Genomic DNA, 23150 nt, shown 5'->3' with positions numbered 1-23150 from the left:
CGATAAGCCAATCCAAGTCGAAGAATCACAGGAACCAGGAACACCAAGCTGTAGAACCCGGACCCAAAACCCAAAAGGAAAACAGGCAGCAACAAACCTACACAATAACGACACTTTGCCTTCTGAAAAGAATCCCCATTTCAGACCCTACTTTTAAGTTACACATCATTATCTGAAGATGAGCTGGCCTCCACCCCATTGTCATCTCTTACAGCTGTTCTAGTCCTTACACATGAACCCCAATTACCATTCCTCCAGTTCCTCCATCTCCTATCAAGACTTAGGTTTCCCCATGACCTGTTTGCCAATCCTCCTGTCCCGAAAACCCCACAAACGTATCACTAGAAGTTGACTCTGCACACATATACCTTATCTCTTGTACCTTAGTCCAGTCCAATGTGTCCTCCTAATCCTCATCACTCCCAGACCCATCATTCCCAGAGAAACCCAAAAACGACTCATCATCTGTGGGAGCAGTAAGTATATCCCAGAGCTTCTTCCTCTCCCGTTCCTCATCTGATTCCTGCTCCCGAGTAACCCTCTTAGTGCCTCTATTGTCACGACCCAGGCTACAGAGCACCAATAACCATACGCAGAGGCCAGATTCTATCGAATATCTTTATTAAGGAAATATATAAAGTTAATAAAAGCAAATGTAAAAGTTAGTCCAGAAGCAGACCTTTCAGGAAAGGTCAAAATTAGTCCCAAGAAACAATGTCCAATATGAAATATTAAGGTCCAAAGTTGTAATCCAATAACCGAAACACTCACTTTGCCAGGCAAAGAGAGGGGAGATGACAAGGTCCTTTAGTCCATGAACTTGAGCAAGGCTAGGAATTAACTTGATACTTGAAAACAAGGCTTGAATCGTGGCACAAGGTAACAAGGAACAAGAACAAGATCCGTGGAATTACTTGGTAAAATCCGTGAAACAAGGCAAGGCTTAGTCCTGAAAGGCGAGGCAAGGTCCGTAGGTAAACAAGGCTGGGAAACAGGAGCGAAGGCTTGAAAACAAGAACAAGGCTTGAACAGGAACGAGGCTTGGATCGGAGCGCGCTGTCCAGACACAACTCGCTCCGGAGGCTGACGAATTGACTCCGCAAAGTTACTCCGCGGGTAAAACACCTATATAGAGTCTAACTTTCCCGCCGAGAGCAGTTCTCTGGGAACCAGAAACGAAAGCTAATCTCTGAGACCAGATGTTTGACTCCTTAAAGATTCTCATGGAAAGCAGGCTTAATTGGCTAAATTCTTAGCAATTATTCTAGCACTCCTGCGCGAGGCCGCTTCCAAACCTCTCTGTTGTTTACAAAACTCATGGCGAGAAAACACAGGAGATGTAGCCTCAGTGTTTGTTTGACATACTTCTGGAACATAACCCTCTTGCAGGTGCAAGGTTCCCAGATCTGGCTGGGAAGAATCTGTCTGGGAAGAATCCAGTTCTGACTGGGAAGGTAAAAAACCCAAGTTTTCTTCTTCATCAGGCATCACAATGTCATGAGCAGGACTACAAGGCCCATGGGTCATCACACTATCCCCCTCCTCAAGCCCCCTCCCAAACTGGGACTCTCTCCCCGAGGCGCGAGGTCGTGGCTTGGCGGGATAGGTCTGATGAAAGCGACGGGTTAGATCAGGAGCATGGACTGTGGAGGCGTCTTCCCAAGAGCGTTCCTCAGGGCCAAAACCCACCCAGTCAATGAGATATTGCAGGCGGCGGCGGTGAAAGCGAGAATCCAAAATGTCCTGAACCTCGAACTCGTCCTCCCCATCCACCAAAATAGGGACGGGGGCCGGCCGGTCTACATCTGGCCGCACACCATCCGCCGGAAGGAGCAGGGAGCGGTGAAACACTGGGTGAATGCGCATTGAACGCGGAAGTTGGAGTTTGAAAGTCACGGGGTTTAATTGCGCCACCACTGGATAGGGGCCAATGAAACGGGCATCTAACTTCCGGCAAGGGCGATGGGAGGGCAAAAAGCGAGTGGACAGAAAAACCCGATCTCCTACCTTGATTTCGGGGCCCGGCTGGCGATGTTTGTCCGCGTGACGTTTATAGTCCTCCTTGGCTTGTTCCAGTTGCTGGAGCAAAAGTTGTTGCACCGCTGTGAGTTCCTGCAGCCAATCTTCTGCTGCGGGAACTTCTGAAGTTTCAATGACAGGGGGAAAGAAACGTGGATGGAAGCCGTAGTTTGCAAAGAACGGCGTTTCTTTTGTAGAAGCCTGGACTCCATTGTTGTAGGCAAACTCCGACAGTGGTAACAGAGAAGCCCAATTGTCCTGTTGGTAGTTTACATAACAGCGAAGGTACTGTTCCAAAGTGGCATTGGTGCGCTCCGTTTGCCCATCCGTTTGGGGATGATGAGCTGAAGATAAACGAGAGTCTATGCCTAATAGTTTTTGTAGTGCCTTCCAGAAACGAGAGGTGAATTGGGATCCACGGTCTGTGACCAAACTCTTGGGCAATCCATGTAGTCTGAAAACATGTTGGAGGAATAAATCTGCAGTCTCTTGGGCCGTGGGAAGGCCTTCACAGGGAATGAAATGGGCTAACTTGGTGAAAAGGTCCACCACCACTAGGATCGTGGTGAATCCACAGGAAGGTGGTAAGTCAGTGATAAAATCCGCAGAAATTATTTCCCATGGGCGAGATGGGGTAGGAAGGGGGTGTAGAAGCCCTGAGGGCTTCTCCCTTCTTATCTTGGAGCGCTGGCATACTGGGCAGGTGTTGACATATTTTTCCACATCTTTGCGGATCTTGGGCCACCAGAAATCTCTTAGGATCAAATGCATGGTTTTAAATAGTCCGAAATGCCCTGCTGGTTTGCAGTCATGACACAGACGAAGTGCTTTTTCCCTGCCCGGTCCGGGTGGGATATAAACATGATTTCTATAGCAAAGCAGTCCATCTTTAAGCGAAAAGGGAAAATGCAGACCTTGACGAAGTTGGTCCTGCGCCCAGGCATCTGCTTGCTGACTAGCCCTGATTTCTTGAGCACAGATGGGTCCTGGAGTAGAGGGAGTTGAATCAATGGGAGTGGATTTGGTGTTCCCCACTGTGAGCGTGGCAAAGTTCTCGGGTTGTAGTAGTTGGGATTCAAAGGTCTCCTTGCGTCCTGCAGCGTATTCCGGTTTACGTGACAGGGCGTCTGCTTGCTTGGTTTGGGCTGGGGTCACATAATGAATCTGGAAGTTGAAACGTTCAAAGAATAAAGCCCAACGTTGCTGCCTCTGATTTAGCTTGCGGGCAGTTCTTAGATGTTCTAGATTCCGATGATCAGTGTGGACTTCAATGGGAAATTTGGCCCCTTCTAGCCAATGTCTCCAAGTTTCAAAAGCTGCCTTTATGGCTAATAGTTCTTTTTCCCAAATGGTATAGTTCCTCTCTGGTGCGGTTAGTTGACGAGAATAATAGGCACAAGGATGAAGGTGATCTCCCACCGGTTGTAGGAGCACAGCCCCAATTGCCACATCAGAGGCGTCCGCTTGCACCACAAAAAGGGTTTCAGGATCTGGATGCTGAAGGATTGGCTGGGATGTGAATAATTTCTTTAGTTGCTGGAACCCTTTCTCTGCTTGATCAGTCCAGCGGAAGGGCTGTTTCCCACGGATGCAGCTGGTGATTGGGTCAGACCAGCGGGCAAAATCTGGAATGAACTTGCGGTAATAGTTCGCGAACCCCAAGAATCGCTGCACCTCTTTCTTGTTGGTTGGCGCCCGCCATTCCAATACTGCTGAAACTTTTGCCGGGTCCATGGAGAGCCCTAGAGGCGAGATGCGGTACCCCAGGAAATCTACCTCTTGTAGATCAAAAGCGCATTTTTCCAGCTTGGCATAAAGTCCATGATCCCGCAATCGTTGTAACACCATTTTAACGTGGTTCTCATGTTCTGATTGTGATCTAGAAAACACCAAAAAATCGTCCAGGTAGATGATCAAGAACCGATCTAGATAGTCCTGAAAAATGTCATTGACAAAATGCTGGAACGTTGCGGGAGCTCCGCATAAACCATAATTCATAACTCGGGACTCGAATAATCCGAATTTAGTCTGGAAGGCGGTCTTCCACTCGTCCCCTTCTCTGATGCGAACTAGATTATAAGCCCCCCGTAGGTCCAGCTTGGTGTAGACCTTGGCTCCTCGAAGTCGGTCTAGTAGATCCGAGATTAAGGGCAGGGGATAGCTGTTCCGCTTAGTGATATTGTTCAATGCTCTGTAGTCCACCACCAAGCGTAATTCCCCTGACTTCTTCTTCACAAACATCACTGGGGAGGCGGCTGGGGATTGAGAGGGTCTGATGAATCCCTTGCGAAGGTTTGTCTCTATGAATTCCCTGAGAGCTTCTTGCTCTGGTTCAGTCAGGGAGTAGAGATGCCCTCGCGGGATCGGGGCCCCCTCCACCAAGTCAATGGCACAGTCATAAGGTCTATGTGGGGGTAATTTTTCGGCTTCTTTTTCATTGAATACATCCCAATACTCGGAGTACTTCTTTGGCAAGGTGATAATGGGCTCGGTGTCTGTGGCATGGCAGACCTTGGCTACGAGGCAATGGTTTTGGCAGTACTTTGAAGCAAACTGCAGTTCTCTGTTGGACCAGGAGATGCTTGGGTCGTGAAGTGTCAGCCATGGAATCCCCAAAATCACAGGGAAATGGGGAACCTCAGTGACAAAGAAGGAAATCTCTTCCATATGTTCCCTTATCCACATCCTGGTGGGTTCCGACCACTGGCTTACGGGGCCCGTCTTGAGAGGGCGGCCATCGATGGCTTGCACCACACGGGCATTCTTGAAGTCATGATATTGTAATCCCAGAGAGTCGGCATACTCTCTATCAATGAAATTGTTGGTAGCTCCTGAGTCTATCATGGCGTGGATCATGACGGGTCCCTTTTTTGCTGACCATAAGGTGACCACTAGAAGGAACAGGACCCCGGTTGGCGGCTCTTGAATGGGTTTCTTGACCGGGTTGGCGAGCCTCTCTACGCCCGGTCGTTGGCTTCCCCCGCCGGCTGTGTGCCAGCCGCCTCAGACGCCTTCGTCTCCGTGGAGGACGCCGCCGCAAGACGGGCGGCGGGCTTCCCTTTGGCTGGGCACTCTCTGGCGAAGTGGCCCCCATTCCCGCAATACCAACAGAGATTTAGGCGTTGGCGGCGGGCCTTCTCGGCGGCATCTAATCTGGGACGCACATTGCCCAACTGCATCGGCACCTCCTCGCTCCCTCTGGGGTATGGGGATGGTGGTGGGGGTCTCCACACTGGACGCGGCTGAACGCTGGCGGGAGCGGGGGGTTTTGCCCCAGCTCTACCGCTCTGGCCTCGTACCCACTGTTTCCTGTTGGCAATCATGACTTCAGCCCGTAAACATTGATCGATGAGTGCTTCAAGCGTTTGGGGAGGATCCACCTTGGAGATTTCCTCCAGCATTTCAATGTTGAGACCCTCCCGAAATTGTCCTCTGAGGGCAACATCGTTCCAGCCGGTGTTGTGGGCCAGCACTCGGAACTCGGCTATGTACTGAGACATGGGTCTGTCTCCTTGGAAGAGGCGGCGGAGTTTGTGACCGGCTGCCTCCAAATTGTCCTCGATTCCCCAGGTCTCCTTAAGGTGGTCCAAGAAGCGTTGCGCTGATCTTAGGTGTGGAGAGGCTTGGTCGAACAGTGCCGTCGCCCAGTTGGCCGCTGGCCCGTCTAGAAGACTGTAAACCCACGCCACCTTGATGTCTTCTTGGGGAAACTCGGCAGCACGGGCCTCTAGATAAGCTTGGCATTGGCGACGGAAAACATGAACCTTAGAAGCTTCTCCAGTAAACTTGGTTGGCAACGCCATGGCCGGAAGACGGATTCCGCGTTCCTTCAAACCCTTTATTTCCCCATCCTGTGCATTGAGCTTATCACGGATTCGGTCCACCTCATCCTTGTCGATGGTGTAGGTAATCGGCTGGCCGCCCGGTCCAGGTCTGGCTCCGGTAGACATTCTGGCCGAGGTTAATTGGTGCTTAGGGCGGCGGAGTCAAACTGTCACGACCCAGGCTACAGAGCACCAATAACCATACGCAGAGGCCAGATTCTATCTAATATCTTTATTAAGGAAATATATAAAGTTAATAAAAGCAAATGTAAAAGTTAGTCCAGAAGCAGACCTTTCAGGAAAGGTCAAAATTAGTCCCAAGAAACAATGTCCAATATGAAATATTAAGGTCCAAAGTTGTAATCCAATAACCGAAACACTCACTTTGCCAGGCAAAGACAGGGGAGATGACAAGGTCCTTTAGTCCATGAACTTGAGCAAGGCTAGGAATTAACTTGATACTTGAAAACAAGGCTTGAATCGTGGCACAAGGTAACAAGGAACAAGAACAAGATCCGTGGAATTACTTGGTAAAATCCGTGAAACAAGGCAAGGCTTAGTCCTGAAAGGCGAGGCAAGGTCCGTAGGTAAACAAGGCTGGGAAACAGGAGCGAAGGCTTGAAAACAAGAACAAGGCTTGAACAGGAACGAGGCTTGGATCGGAGCGCGCTGTCCAGACACAACTCGCTCCGGAGGCTGACGAATTGACTCCGCAAAGTTACTCCGCGGGTAAAACACCTATATAGAGTCTAACTTTCCCGCCGAGAGCAGTTCTCTGGGAACCAGAAACGAAAGCTAATCTCTGAGACCAGATGTTTGACTCCTTAAAGATTCTCATGGAAAGCAGGCTTAATTGGCTAAATTCTTAGCAATTATTCTAGCACTCCTGCGCGAGGCCGCTTCCAAACCTCTCTGTTGTTTACAAAACTCATGGCGAGAAAACACAGGAGATGTAGCCTCAGTGTTTGTTTGACATACTTCTGGAACATAACCCTCTTGCAGGTGCAAGGTTCCCAGATCTGGCTGGGAAGAATCTGTCTGGGAAGAATCCAGTTCTGACTGGGAAGGTAAAAAACCCAAGTTTTCTTCTTCATCAGGCATCACAATGTCATGAGCAGGACTACAAGGCCCATGGGTCATCACATCTATTCACATCCAGCCCATCTCCTTCCTCATTCATTGACTCCTCGCCACTTGAAAACCCTTCAAACGTGTCTTCATCAGAAGGTGCAATAAGTATCTCCCGGATCCGTTTCCTTTGTTGTTCTTCATCTGACACCTGCTCATGATTAACCCTTTTCCTCCTACTGGTACTCCAACTACCGCTTGTAACATTTTCTGCTGACTCAACTACAACACACACTGTATCACTCTTGTAATGTGATGTAAAAAAATTACATCACAGTCAATTTTAAAATCCTTTTGCCCTAATGAATTAAAACCATAAGGTCTGTTTAAATAAAAAGGTCTCTGCCAGCCAACAAAAGGGACCGGAGCAGGAAGCCATCTTGGCCTTCTTTGAAATGAAGCTCCACAGGCAAGGAACAACAATCAGGAAGGTTTTCTTGTATTTGGCAGCTTGTTAAATCTGAGATAAGAACAATATGCCATAATTAAGAATACCAGCTGCCAAAGGCTGTAAAGCTCAGAAAGTCTTCTGAAGTTATATCCATTGTTATGAAGTTTTTTAGTAGTTATTATAGGTGTGGTATTACCTTTTTTTACTGAGAAGATACATGTTATCTTGACAGAGACATGCTATCATGAAGGAGTGGTTGCAAATATGACTCAGAGCCCTTCCACACAACCCTATATCCCTGAATATCAAGGCAGAAAATCCCACAATATTTTTCTTTGAACTGGTTTATCTGAGTCCACACTCAGATAATGTGGGATTTTCTGCCTTGATATTCTAGGATATAGGGCTGTGTGGAAGGGCCCTCAGATAGTTTCTTGAAGTATAGGGAAACGTGAGTGTCTTAGCTTCTATTGTTTGTATTTACAAATATACATAGGAATATATACAGGACTAGGGGATCATTTCAATGGTTCAGATTCCTCCAGTCTGAACATGTTGCATGTTGTATTATGTCAGTGTAGGTGGCTACAATTCCAGAACCACCAGGTCCTTGGATGAGGCATTAAATACCTCTAAGGCCCCATCTACACTGCCATATAATCCAGTTTCCAAATCCAGATTATCAGATTTGAACTGGATTATATGGAAGTATAGATTTATATAATCCAGGTCAAAACAGATGACCTGGATTCAGATACTGGCAATGTGGATCCAGCCTATGCCAATTTTCAATCAACTAAATAAAAATCATATTAAAAGCTTAGAAGAACCAAAATAAATGTTACCTTGCTATCATTGATGGCGGGGGCAGGTGCTGAGAACATGTCATCTGAAAGCACTTCATCTGATGATCATTGATCAATGATCAAAAACAATGGGGAATTATCTTCAAGGGAACCTCGGAGGATGGAGCTCTTCAGATGAGCAATACTTAGCCATAGATTTCTACAAGTCAGATATGGAACATTTATGGGATGGATTAGATTTGCAGGCTAGTAATTCCACTCTCTTGAAGAAGAAAATGTCTGAGAACAAAGCAACACACCTAACATGTAAAGTAAAACAACAATCCCCATTTAAAACTTTCATTTGTTTTATCTTTTGCATATCTTGTTCTGGGTCAGTGAAGCATATCATTGCTTTAGAATTTCAGGACAAAATCCCTGTGGATGCTGTTCATGCATCAGTGTTTGCAAACTGCATCTTCTGGGTAGCTGTGTTAGCATTAGAGAATTTCTTTGTCTCATTCTTGGAAGAGAGATATCAGTTCAATTTTCGCTTGCTGTAAACCTATAAGCCTGGTTCCATATGCAGGTGCACTACAAAGAACAAAGGGGATGTTCAGATATATAATGTACAACTATGGCATGCACACACACAAAGAGTACTAAAAGCAGAGGCCCTACTACTGCAGTGTCATCACAACAGCCTGCAGCATGAGCCAATTGAGCTATATTTATACTCCCAGAAGCCTCAGTTGCCTTGGTCAATGATCAGGGAGCTGCAGTACAAAACATCTGGAAGACCAGTGTTTGGGAAACACTATCATAAAGAATTCCAGCCAACAATATCTTCCGATTATGAAGATATATTGTTGCAGTTTGGCCCCTAGGCCTTGCCCTGGTAACTGATAGTTGTTTTCCAAGTATGTCCTAATGTCAATACATTTGGAACAATTAAATGAGGGATTCAAAAAATAGAGTCATGGACATAGAAGCTGCCTCAAAGCTCATATAGTCCAATCCCTATCGATAACAGGAATCAACAACTAAATCATTCCTCACTCCAGAGAAGAATAGTCCATCATCTTCTGGCACAGCGTTATTCTGTCAAACATCACATCACTTTGGGAAGTTCTTTTGGAAGTCTATTTTAATTGATGTTTAATTTTTCCTAATTTTTAAAGTCCAGCCCATGAACGTGGGCTGGACTTCATATATCTTGAAAATAATCTCATGCAATTCTCAATACCACCCACTCCCAATTTCTACAGCAGTTACACCACTGCTATTTCCTGCATTTAAACATGTTCCAGACCACTATTTGGGGTTCATGCTTAGATCATGAAGCTACTTTTGTGCAGATGGAGTGATCCAAGCAGATTATCTTCTGTTCTGCAGATCAGAGAATTTAAGGAATAGACTTCCACAGCTGGATACTCAGTATGAAACATTACAGACCTCTAGCCATAAAGTGATGGAATGCTCTAGGAATTTATTAACAAGAAAGCAATTTCCTTGAGATTTAAAATGATCAGTACAGATCAGTATTTCTTCATGGAAGATAGCAACCCAGAGGCTAACTCCAGGCTAATGTTTTTTTTATTATTTTAATGTCAGTCTGTTGTATACTGTTTTTGAAGGAAAATAAGCCATTGACAATACAGAAAAGAGAACAATAGGAAGATTATATAATTTTATAATATTTTAAGCTGAAGAATACCAAAATATAGCTTGTTTGAAGTGCTGGCTGTCAGGGAACTTGTTGATTTTTAAAGATTTATGGAGTCTTTGCAATCTTTCTGTTTTTATTCACACTTATAGGCACACACACAAACACATTTTTGTTCTATTTTGTCAAGAAAACTGTGCAGGATCAATGTCAAACAGTTCTCCATGAGACATTATTTGTAATTTTAAACTTTTATTCATACTATTTGTCCAATTTCTTTCACATAGCCCCTCCAATACTTTATACAGTTTTCACGTTAATATTTTGTTTATTTAAAACAGTTGCATACCATTGTTCATCCAACAGATTCCAGAACAATGGCATAAGGTTTTCACATTAATGATGAAATAATGACATCAGCTAAAAGTGTACGGTAAACTTCCGAATCAAGATCTGAGAAATGGAAAATATCTTAATTGTTCACTGAGGAGAAAATATAATATAAAGGTATATAAAGGTAATATAAAGGTATACATAAAATGTGATATAGATGTCAGCATGGCTTTTGAGGAACAGTATCTTATTCCATAACCAGAGGACCACTAGCAGTTAAAATTAACATCAAATAAAACCACACTTTTGGTGTTGCTTAGCATCCTTCAATGAAAGAGACTTTTAGCAAAGATCACAAAACACTGCCATTCTAGAAGCACATTTCCAGGTACAGTAGAGTTTCATCCAACATTTGCTTATCCAACGTTCTGGATTATCCAAAACAGTTTGCCTCTCGCTTGGATCCACAGCTGTTTCTCTAGGCAGCAAGGACTGAACTTTTTGTGGATTTAATTTCTGACAATGTTGTTACTGTAAGTTCATTTTATGCAAGTCTATCTTTATTTGTAGTCAATTTGTTAGTAGCCAATGTTTTGGAGTCAATGTTTTCAATACATTGTGATGTTTTGGTGCTAAATTCATAAATACAGTAATTACTACATAATGTTACTGTGTATTGAACTGCTTTATCTGTCAATTTGTTGTAAAATATGATGTTTTGGTGCTTAATTTTTAAAATCATAACTTGATGTTTAATAGGTTTTTCCTTAATCACTCCTTATTATCCAACATTTTCACTTATCCAACGTTCTGCCATCCCGTTTATGTTGGATAAGTGATACTCTACTGTATTTGTGTCCCACACTATTCAGGACTTTGAAGGCTAATTCCAACATAGGGTCCAGAAACAAATAAGCAGCAAGGGCAGTTCTGTTCAGATTGATGTTATATGAAGAAACACGGTCGCTACTGTAAAAATTCTATCAGTCATGTTCCATACTTGCTTGAAAGATTTTAAATCAAGCACACACATTTTTCACAATGTAAAATTAGCCATGGCAAAGATCAGATATATTAAGTACTCCCTCAGCTTACTTTAGCCAACCTTTCCAAGTTTTCAGGCTAAACAGCTGGGCTTTAGCACAGCTGGTTAATCACCAGCTGCAATAAATCTTGGGTTGGCAGTTCGAAGCCTGGGTCAGAGTGAGCACCCAACCTTCAGCCCAGCTCACTACCCACCTAAGCAGTTTGAAAACAGCGGTGAATAGATACATTAGGTACCACTTAAACTGAGAGGTGTTTTATGGCACCATAAAAAGGAAATACCAGAAAATGTTGCCGATCAAAAGAAAGGAGGAGATCTGTGATCTCTTTGACATGGAAGATGGCAACAGCAACTCCCTGTGGCCAGAATTGAGCACAACCTCCAGGATGCCAAAGATGGAAAAATGTGTGTGTGTGTATGTATGTATGTATGTATGTATGTATGTGTGTGTGTGTGTGTGTATGTGTGTGTGTGTGTATATATATATATATATATATATATATATATATATATATATATATATCTGTTGTCTCTCCTGTCTGTATAATGGTATTGAATGTTTGCCATATATGTGTTCTTTGATCTGTCCCGAGTCTCCTTTGGGGTGAGAAGGGTGGAATATAAATGCTATGAATAAATAAATAAATAAATAAATAAATAAATAAGGGTTTTCAGAGCCAAATTTCAGGAAACACTTATACATAATGTTGAGATTTTGTTCTCCTGACAACACACCAATCCAGATACTGCTCAATATACTTTAAACTAGTCTTGGTTCACTTTTAGTTGAGTAAATACAATTTGGCATTAGCTGACCTTTTAAAAAGAATCTCAAATTATGGTACTCGTTCTGTGGTTATCCTGATATTCATGAATTTCAGTAATAATGCTTATGCACAGAAAATACTTTTCCAATCTCTTTTATATAAAAATCCAACCAATGAAAAAGTGAAGAAAGTTTTGAAAATAAACATTTGGGCTTCACCATTGCTGACATTCTGAATAATTAGTACATTTTAATTTCATTAATTTAAATGTGATCACACGGTTCCACTCCACCACTATCCCCATTTGTGTAAAGTGGCAAATGAAAACCATTTAATACATAATAATTACATAACATCACCATATTTTTGTTCAGAGGAAAAACAAGTTTTCCAAGCTCTTCATGAAAAGGAAAAATAAAATTTCCAAACTCTGGTTGAACATATTGGAACTACGTGATCTGTCCCAAAAGTAATGAGAATAATTCTATTTTTTAAAAAAATCATTGAAAATACATGCAATTACAGTTTATCCCTTCAAAATAGGATCCTTAGAATTATTTATTTATTTATTATTTCCATCATTTCTATCCCACCCTTCTCACCCGAAGGGACTCAGGGCAGCTTACAAAACTGGCATAATTCGATTCCAATATACAACAATACAAAATAATAAAACATAAGCAATTAAAAACAGATTTAAAATAATACAAAATACTTGAGCCATTCATCCACAAAACCTTGTACATAAACCTTAGTCCAGAATTGGTACAAGGATTCCAGCATTTCTGTCACTCTTCATAGCAGTGGAGGAAGTCTACATTTGAGATGTGCAAAGCCCTTGGGGCAGCTACTTAGACATTTTCAACTGTCTCAGAATGATGTTCTTTGAGGTGCATTTTGAGCTTGGGGAAAGAAATCGCATAGAGCCAAGTCAGGGGATGGGGAAGTATTCCAAACAGCCTTCTTCACATGAACAGCCACATTGTTTTCAGTTCTAAAAGTTGAAGGATGCTGCTCCAGACTCCTCTGCATTTTTGCTCATGGCAAGACACAAAAACTACCACACACTTTGCTAACATACTAAAGGTTACAAAGGTGTAGACTCAACTGAAGAAGGTCAAACTGTATGCCTGGGTTCCCCCTCCACCTGCTTCAACCCCCACTTTCTTTTCCTGGCCCTTCTGTACTGCACAAAAAATAATTCTCATTACTTTGGGGACAGACAACATACAGTTCAGACACAAATATTTTGATTGTGAGATGGTGATGATGTTACTGACAGACTGATCCAAAATGCTGTTTATATCCAATAAACTTGTCTTCACTTAATAGATCATTGTAGGAATCTATAGATAATTCAGATAACCTGAGGACAGAAAGGATATCAAGGAAAATACCACCTTATTTTCAGTGATGCCATAACAAGCAAATAGAACTCTTGAGTAGATGTCATTGATAAATTCTTGAGTTGTTCTCAGGTTTGCAAAGATATCCGTGTTTTCTCAGCTTTAATATTTTAAATCAGATTCAGGTTATATGATTGCAACATCATCCTGACAGCCTATTATTATTGTAGCAAACAAAACATGGCAAACCAATACTGAATATGAAACAGATTCCCTATACCAACATTCCTGTAGTTTTGGGCTAGATCAGACAAGATTTTCATTTTTTCCAGAGATAGCTATAAAAATATGTTTGGATCACCTATTCTATAACTCTGTAAAATGTCACCAAAACAATGATTTCTATTCAGATGGGAAGTCAATATTAATATTTAAACTTGTTGCAAAGTTTTTCATCTATATTTCATTTCATATTTTGACCTTAAGTTTCCAACTTACCTGACTATAGTTCTTTGCCCTTGAAATACTTTCAATGGGCAAACCATTGCTCTTTACTTTGAACTGTAATCTTCTGGGACTACAGTGGGAAAAGTGCAGCATATTCAGAAGTGATTTATTGTTTCAGCTTATTTTGTATTGAGATGACAAATACATACCACTATTCTGGTATGCTGTTTAATTCCAACTGTTTTCTGCTGAGTATTGAATCGCTAGACTTACTTTCAGAACTAAGCAGTTCAAATTAATGACATCATCAAAATCAATAATGATATTTCCAAATTTGGAAAATAATTAGTTTGAAATATGGCCTACGCCCAAAAAATATTCTTCTAGAGTCTGCCTGTTTGCTGAAGATACCAGATAGAAATGTTCAGGATCTCAAGTAATTCTAGATTCTTTTGTGCTCCTGGTGACATGTGAAATGAGCTATTTGACCCTGAGGTATTTTTGAGATTGATGCCCCTTTCCTCTCGCATGCTTTCCCTTTGTTCCATATAGTTTTTTTTAATGAAAGTTCAAAGTGAATTCCTATCATAAAATGGATTGATTTAGGTACAAAAGGGAGATTTGTTTCCAATATAAATACCATCTTTAAAAGAAACTTCCCTAAAGCACACAGTAGGGAAGGAAAAGTTAAATTCTCTCTTCCTCGCTTGACTTAGTCCTGATAATTATGCCCCACATCAGCAGATACAATTTGCATTTGAATCTGTGCATTAAACACAAAAGTATGCCTAAGATGAAGCCAAATTTGGCTGTAGGATAGCAGCAGGCTCCACGTTAGACAGAATGTGGTGGCATGTGGAAGATGCTGGAAAGTGGTAGCAAATTAAAATAGAAGGAAACAGTAGGCTTTGTTTCTCCTAAGCAACCTACTGATTTTAGATGTGGTGGAGAATGCTGTTTCATTTTCAATGGACAAGAAAAATGCAACCTGTAGTCTATTTGGCTTTGTTGGAGTGCCATTTTGTCCTGACTTTTATGGCACCCCAAATCTAATGCTTCACTCTCCATAGTGGCAGAAGACACCTGAGCCTATAAAGACCATGTTGCAATTAATGTATCCAGATACATCTTTATTGGGCTCTTTATAAAAGTTACTGATGTGTTAATGAAAATAATTCTGATGACTGCCATAAAACAGGGCACTTCTACACAAGCCCTAAAATGTGGAAGAAACAGCAATAAAAGGAGGAAGGTGGCTAAATGATGTTTTCCAAAAATGTATGCTGGATTGCATTAAGGGATGAAAAACACATATTAAAAAGATGTGCTTAAAATCCAATTTTGGCCAAAACATGCACATATTCACATTGCTATATGTCCTTGCACCCAAGGAAAACACATGATTTCATCCCTATATGTTGGTGTGGACTGCTCCAGTGCATGTCCGCATTTTAAAATCCCAAAACAGCTGTCAAGGGCTGTAAACAAAGGGAGCCACAGACAAACAGGTGTCTACATGGAAGTACAATTGGAAAGAAATTCCCATGAGAACTCTCTGCAACCATTCCTTTGTTCTGAGATTAAACAGAACTTGAATTTACACAGTGGGCACCAACATGGCAGGCAAATGACCGTAAAGGAAAATGGCGTTCAAGAGAGGAAAAGTAAAGACAAGAACGTGAGGAGAGGTAATGACAAGAAATCTGCTTGTGTGCACATTCAGATATCCGCATCAGCGCTTATGAGGTCTAATGCATCTTGGAGTGTCAAAATTTTAAAAAATTAAGAGTAAACTTCCGACAAATGTCCAAAATCCATCTTGCTGATTTCTAAAATGTGCTACAAATGAATGTGTAAGGACACTGGGGGAGCGTTTGCTGGGACTGATAGTTCCATGTTTGAACTTGCTATCAGGTACCATGATTTTTTGCCCCACTTCTTTGTCCTGGATTATGCTGCTGTCAGTATTTTTTTTCACACAAAATATGTTCATGTGCTGCCCCTTTTTTGGTCTCATGCAGAAGGTTCTATTGATGGGGTTTTTACTAAGGTCATAGCTTAAAGATAAATGTCAAGAGAAGCAAGTAGAGAGTCTGTCTTTCTTTGTCTGCCAAAGCTGAAAGACTAATGTTAATACTTCTTTTTATCCACAACTATGGAGAAGAAATCATCTAGAACAAAACATAATGGTGGAAGTTTTTCAGAAATTTAAGATTCTTTATTATTCATGCAAGACTATATAAACAAACAATTATACAGGAAATGTTTACTTAGAGTTCCAAACAATCAATTTCCTTTTCCTGTACCTCAGAGCTGAAAAAACCATACACATGCCAAAGGAATGTCTAAAAATACTCAAAGACTGGATTCTCTAGTAGAATGTTCACACATTTGGATGCCAACCAATATCAACAGACTTCTTTGATGACAAAAAATTCCACGCAGCCATATTTATTTTGATTTGTTGTCAAGTTAATTTCAGTTTTGACAAGGGCCAACAGCCTGATCCTAGCACTGTTGAATTCTGCTTCCCTGGAACCAACCCATGCTGTCTGTTCCAAGTGCTGCTGTACCAACTCCCTAAGTGGCAAAAGCAAGACAAAGCTTCTTAGTTACACGTATGAAGCCATGACTTTATGCTCCTTTTGATACTGTGCAAGAACTAAGGGCAGAACACTGATGATAGGTTGCTCAGGAACAGGGTGTGTGCATGTCTACCCAAGAAATGCTCTGCTTTGCAGTTCTCAGTTGGATGCTTCAGTTAAGAAAAAGTCAATAGGGTCTCTAACCCTATATTCCAACAAATAGACACTAGCATGGAAGCAGGAATAAAGAAGCACAGTAATGCTGGAAGAAGGGATTTTTTTTTTCAAATTTAGGAAAAAAATTAATTAAAAATGTAAAACAAAGAACACAGCCTCTGAAATCTTCCTCAGTGACTGCCTTTTCCCACTTTTTTTTCACTCAAAGTAAAATGAAGTTGGAGACATGGTCCAGAATCCTGTTAAGGATTTCCCTTTGGGGGATATGAAATCGGGCTATTGCATAATGTCCATTTCCAGCAAGGTATTGCCATGATCTTACTACATGGAAGAAAGGGCAAAGTGATCCATGTACAATATAACTGGCATATTTAACAGGATGTTAACAAGAGTATCCTCATGTGCATTGGTTTATACCCATGAGCACTGACACTCTCTAGCTAGGATCACAATGCACCATGGAAATGATTCACAATGGGACCACGGTGCATTGTGATCCTAGCTAGAGAGTGTCAGTGCTCATGGGTATAAACCAATGCACATGAGGATACTCCTGTTAACATCCTGTTACACATCTTTTTAATTGACTAGTAAAGTTTCTTAGTGCTTTCACTGCATGACTAAGCATACATAAAGTTATGTAATATAGACAGGATAGAGGATTCTGACCATGAGCCTTTAAGTCACAACTCTTTCCTGAAGCAAAGAACCTGGAAAATCCCTATTAAAATGTGCCTATAGTTAAAATGTGTACCCATAGCATCCCTTATTTCTTTTCCCCAAGAATTTACAGAAGTGAGATATAATAGATACTCTGTCTGCCTTCCTAAATCCACAATCCCACACAAAGCCATGGCAGGATCCAGCTTCAATTCTAATAGCTTTTTGAGGAAGCCCAGTTCACCTGAGGAAGCGGCAGAAATCATCTGATTTAGCAAAATTTAGTTTGGGATTGGGGAATCTGTAACTACTTAGACCAAAGCTGGAAACATCTGTAGGGGTTAAGGCCCACACACAACCATGCTGCACCCCCTCACAGTAAACCCAAATACCTCCATTTTCTTTGGCAGTTCCTCTCAAAATGGTGACAAAAATGCTATAATATGAAGTTGTGGGTATTTGTAAAGGTGGGTGTATTTACATATTTTCATGCATTTAGGGATATTCCCACATGGTTTGGGGATACAAAAATCCCCTCCCCCCCAAAAAAAAATCATGCTAAAATGTGTAATAAATTAATAGGCAAGGACTTTAGGAGACCTATGGGAGGCTTCAAGGGTCATAGAAAAGAGAATCCGGAAATTGCAGCCCTTGAATCACACTTTATCCATCCCTATTCTATAAGTTTCGGGTATGCATTCTACATACAAGCACACAAGGGCCATGGTAAAAGAAAGTAGATTTAGTCAGCTCTTGTTAAAAAAAAACTTTGAAACATTAGGTGACTAGCTGAAACAAAGCAGAATTTGCAAAATTTTTGCAAACTCTAATAGATTGCTATATTGGGTTTCCCTTAAATGGAACTAGAAAATCTGTATGAAATTCAATCTGGGTGTAAATGTGATTTAAACTACAATCTATCCACCATAATTATACCTTTTTGAAAACCATGTTTTGCTATGCCATTTAATAGTTAGAAAACTTCTAGCCATGGTTCCACTGAGTGTTTTCTGCATGGTTTTTCAGCCTACTTTAGACAATGACAAACTTCCACAAAAGCCTATTGAGGATAAATATTACATGTTTTGATGAGCTCTAGCATGTATTTATTTGGCTTTCTCATTCTCCTATCAAGTATTCTCCATTTAATAAGAAATAGATTGGTTTTCTATATTCCATCCTTCAGAATTCAATCAGAATATCAAAGGAATACAGGACAAGTCTATCAAAAAGTGTTATTTCTTTTGCACATTTCCCACTGAGGGAAACGCCGACAGTCACATCAGACAGCAGGTAGAATCTCAAAAAAATTAAATGAAGATTTTCCATACAGGAACTGTACATTGTAAAACCTGGATATCAGGATGTAGTGTTCTACAAAATCTACCTCCAGGAAATTAGAGCACTAGCACCATTGCCATAAACCAAAACAGTGAAGGTGGTCATCTGTAGCAGTAGCTGGCTAAATGTCTTTAGAGATAACTAAAATGTCAGCTTTGCAAGATATTTTATGGTATGTGGAAATGTGCCTTCTGAGATGGGACTGGAACAACCGTAGGACTGTCAAAGAGACTCATATGGTATCAAATCTGACATGAGATAGTTGATTAATGGGTATTAGATGACTGTAGGCAACAACTGCTTATGCTCTAACAAACAGAGAGCCTTAGTCCATCACGTCTAATACAGTCCTCACTCCATGTGCAATGCCAAATTTATTCCATGGGCTTGCAAAGTTTTCTTAGTTTGGTAACATATTTTCCACCTCAATCCCATCTTACCTAAAAGTATAGGCCCAAACAAGTGGCTTAAATAGTAAATCTGAACTAGAGCAACATAGCCTTCTACTGCCTGAGTTTGGCAGAGACCGTCCTGATTAATTCTGTGCTATTCTACTTTTTTCATCAGCTTTTTAAATGTCCAAGTTTTTATCTTCTCCCACTTTCTGACTATGTTTGCAGTTTAAGTTGTAGTTGGGCCAAGGGGCAGTAATGGTACTACTGGTGAAACTGCTAGCAGGAGGAAAAGGGCTAATGGTGAGCAGGTGTTTGATGAACAGCAAGCAAAGCGGGTTCGGGAAATACTTATGGCTCCTTCTGAGGATGAAATGTTTGAAGGGTTCTCTAGTGATGAGGAGTCAATGCTGGAAGATGATGGATTACCAGAAAGTAGAGGAACTAAAAAGTCAACTTGGGAGCAGGAGTCAGATGAGGAAAGGGAAAGGAAGAAGATCTGGGATATACTCACTGCTCCCTCGGAGGATGAAACATTTGAGGTTTTTTCTGGGCATGATAGGTCTGGGAGTGAGATGGAAGATGCTGCAGATTGGATTCAAATAAATGTGTGTGCAGAGCCAGTTTCTGAGGGTGCTTCAGGGGTCTGGCAAACTGCTGGTACACCAGGGACATGGGGAGATCTAAGTCTTGAACAAGGATGGAAAGACTGGAGGGATGATGGGCGAGGTTCACATATGAGGTCTAGATCAGCTGTGGATAATGATGACAGGGCGGAGGCCTCATCATCATCAGACTCCGAGGTGTAAGTTAAAAGTGAAGTTGGAAGTAAAGTTCCCTTGCAGAAGGCAAGGTGTCGTTTTGGGACATTGCTTTATCGCTGCCTGTTCTCCTTGGGTCCTGGCTGTACAGCTTCGTGTTCCTGAATCCGGTTTGGCTCCTGACGACAACAACGCTCGTTCCTGGCTTGGCGTTTCCTGGCTTCCCCTTGGTTCCTGAATTCGGTTTGGCTTCTGACAACGACAACACTCGTTCCTGGTTTCCCCTTGGTTCCTGAATGCAGTTTGGCTCCTGATGGCAACAACGTTCGTTCCTGGCTTGGTGTTTGCTGGCTTCCTGAATTCGGCTTGGCTCCTGACAACGGCATTGCTACTCCCGGTTGGCTTCCCTGTTGGTTCCTGAATTTGGCTTGGCTCCTGACGGCGGCGTTGCTCGTTCCTGGCTTGGTGTTTGTTGGCTTCTTGAATTCAGCTTAGCTCCTGATTATGGTGTTGCTACTCCCAGTTGGCTTCCCTGTTGGTTTCTGATTTTGGCTTGGCTCCTGACAACGGCATCGCTACTCCCGGTTGGCTTTTCTTTGGGTTTCTGGATTCGACTTGGCTTTTGGACAACGGCATCACTTGCGCTCACAACTGGTGGACATTTGGCTCTTGCTTGGCTCATTGTGCCATAGCAGGACGTGACTTTAGTTCCAGTGAATGTTTGTTTGAAGTTAAAACGGATTATCAGGCTAGATAATCCGGATTATTTTCTGTTCCTGCTTTTTTGCCTTTTCTTGAAACAAGGACATTTACTCTTATTGGAAACACTGAAGTTAAGTGTTTCTAAGTTTAAAATATCATTTAATAAACATTTGTTAACTCTACTTATTGTGTGTGTTCCTTTAAGAGGAGGCTGAGTTCAGACAGCTTACTTCAGTTGCTACAAATTGAATTCAAAGTGCTAAATAGTTTTCATTCAATTAACAAAGGAGCGGTGCAAGGAGAGAGGGGGCAGAATAACTTCTCAGTAGATTCAGGCAAAAGCAGATTATTGTAGCTCCTCCTAACTTTTGTATTCTTCCTCAGTAATGATTTCACCATACTTTGATGTTGCTATGCCACACGTGCTCCATGTTTTCATTGCCACACATGTTCCATGTTTTCGAAAAGGTCTGCTGCAAAGTTATTCCCCTTCTAGAATTCTGGAGAGTTAAAAAATTAAACAAACACTATACCAGTGGTTCTCAACTTGTGGGTCCCCAGGTGTTTTGATCTTCCACAGGTAAATATCTTATTATATCTTCTTAGCCACTGAAGTACCAAGATGAATTGAATATTGAGTTCACTTGCCTATCCTAAGAAAATTATTTACTTGCCCCATGCCTCTTTGAGTTGTTTAATACCGTTCCATGCACTTTCAACAAGCCCCCCAATATCCCAGGATGCTTGGTGCGGACATCAGGTCTGGATCTTCAAACCTGAGCTGCAGAATTATGGATTGAACAAAGCTACCACATTTTATTTCTTTATCTTCAATGTTCAACTAAGTCTGGGTCTACACTGCAATATCATACAGTTTGGAACTGCATTATATTGTCAATGTAGACCCATATAATGCTACTTAATAAGTTCAAACTAAATTATATGGTAGTGTACATCCAGCCAGTGTTATCTCATTTCCGAGAAACAATGAATCTTTCAAATGTAAACTAAAACCAATGAATCATTAAAAGTAGGCCATTAGACAGATGGGACAGTGCTTACTTTCATTTAGAATATTCTCACAAGCAGTCATTGACAGCTACTGCTATGCTATCTTTCACTAATGTGGTGTGTATGAGTAATACACTGTTGGTTGATTGAACCACTAGTCCAGCTCAATTTATTCATCTTGAAATTGCATTGGAGAAATAAATCTGATCTAACTACTTGATTAGTTTGATAGATAATTCTTCCCAGAGTCAAAAGAATAATAGCTTGCTGTTTCTTCAACATTGCTTTCCTTCTTAGCCTAAAGTTTTCAAAATTCAATATTTTCTGTAAAATATGTTTGTTATCTATATATTTACAAGATCAGCCTCTGGGAGAAAATATATATCTCCACAATATTTCATCAGAAAAAGAGCCATAGCATTTCTCAGAATGGGAGGCAGAAAGGCTAAATGAACTAAACCTGTATGTAGCTGAGAAGAACTGATTTTATAATTTTGAACACAGAATAAATTACATTAGGTGCAAATTACACAAAGGTAGCTAAAAGCATGTCCTATAACTGTCCCAATTTGGCAAAGACAATTCAAATTAATTAATCATACCACTTTTTCAGCTACTTTTAAAATGTCCCCGTTTATCTTAAGTCTTTCTACTTTCTCCTTGTCTCTCTGCTTACTTTGTTTGCTCCTGATTTGACTGCAAAGTAATTTGCACTCAGTAAACTCAACAGAGGGAAGAGGATAGGCTCAGGCAAAAGCAAAATGTTGCAGCTGTTGCATGAAATCTTAGATTCCATCCCGAAGTGCCAGCTCCAATATTTCCCAATCAAGACATGCAGGGATGAAGGCAGAATCAGAGGTTTATTGCTTCAGTTGGCTAAGGAAGGATGTCAGGTGAATTCGCCAGATTTTGCATGCCCTCCGTTTACAGACATCGGTATTTTATAGACATTTGAGAATAAAAGACATTGGTCTGATTGGTGCAAATTATGATCCATCATCTTATTGGTTCAAAGTATCTTCATTGTTGTCATGTTTTACAGCTTGTGATTGGTGGAGTGTGTATGGCAGGAACTTTAATAAAGTTTTCACTGGAGGAAACTTGAATCTGTCTGCTGAGTCTGAGTCCATGCCCTTTAGGCCAGAGATAGAGAAATGTTAATTTGGGGACAACGGAGGCATTCATTACCATCAGGGTAGAATGACCTTTAGGTGATGGGATTTTACTGGTTCAAGTCTCCTGGTGAAACAATGGAGAGCAGGGCTGCAGTGATGAGCTTAGACCCCCTCTGAATGGGATTCATTGTGATTTTGTATTAGATTGCCATGTGGTTATCTGCATTCTGATCTGTGACTTAGCCTGGCTGCTTGGCTGATGAGGAAGCTCCTGTGCTTCTTTGATTACTTGTGTCTATTGTGTGTTGGTAGGAAGAAGGAAAACCAGCTGAAGGTTCTCAGCAATGAGGTTTCCTGCTTCTAAAATCAAACAGGGCATCAGGAGGTACTTTTAGGGTCTGGGTTTTCAGACAACATACTCCCCTCTCTCCAACTTATATGTGTTCCCTGTTAGGCTCTTCAGAGGTCCTGAGGTAATAACATTAGTCATCTTGACTTCTCAGATTTCTTGGCTAAGTAAGATGTGAGTCGGGGGATGCTGCGCATGCGTCAGATAAGATAGACGTGCCTAAGAGAGCTCCCTAACTGCAAAAGAAATAAAGCTTATTTTTAAAGCCCAGGAAGATCATAAATCTCTCTCTCCAACCTGGACCCG

Source organism: Anolis carolinensis, chromosome 1 (assembly GCF_035594765.1).
Source record: "Anolis carolinensis isolate JA03-04 chromosome 1, rAnoCar3.1.pri, whole genome shotgun sequence".
NCBI lineage: Eukaryota > Metazoa > Chordata > Lepidosauria > Squamata > Dactyloidae > Anolis > Anolis carolinensis.
Note: the sequence above shows the minus strand (reverse complement) of the source record.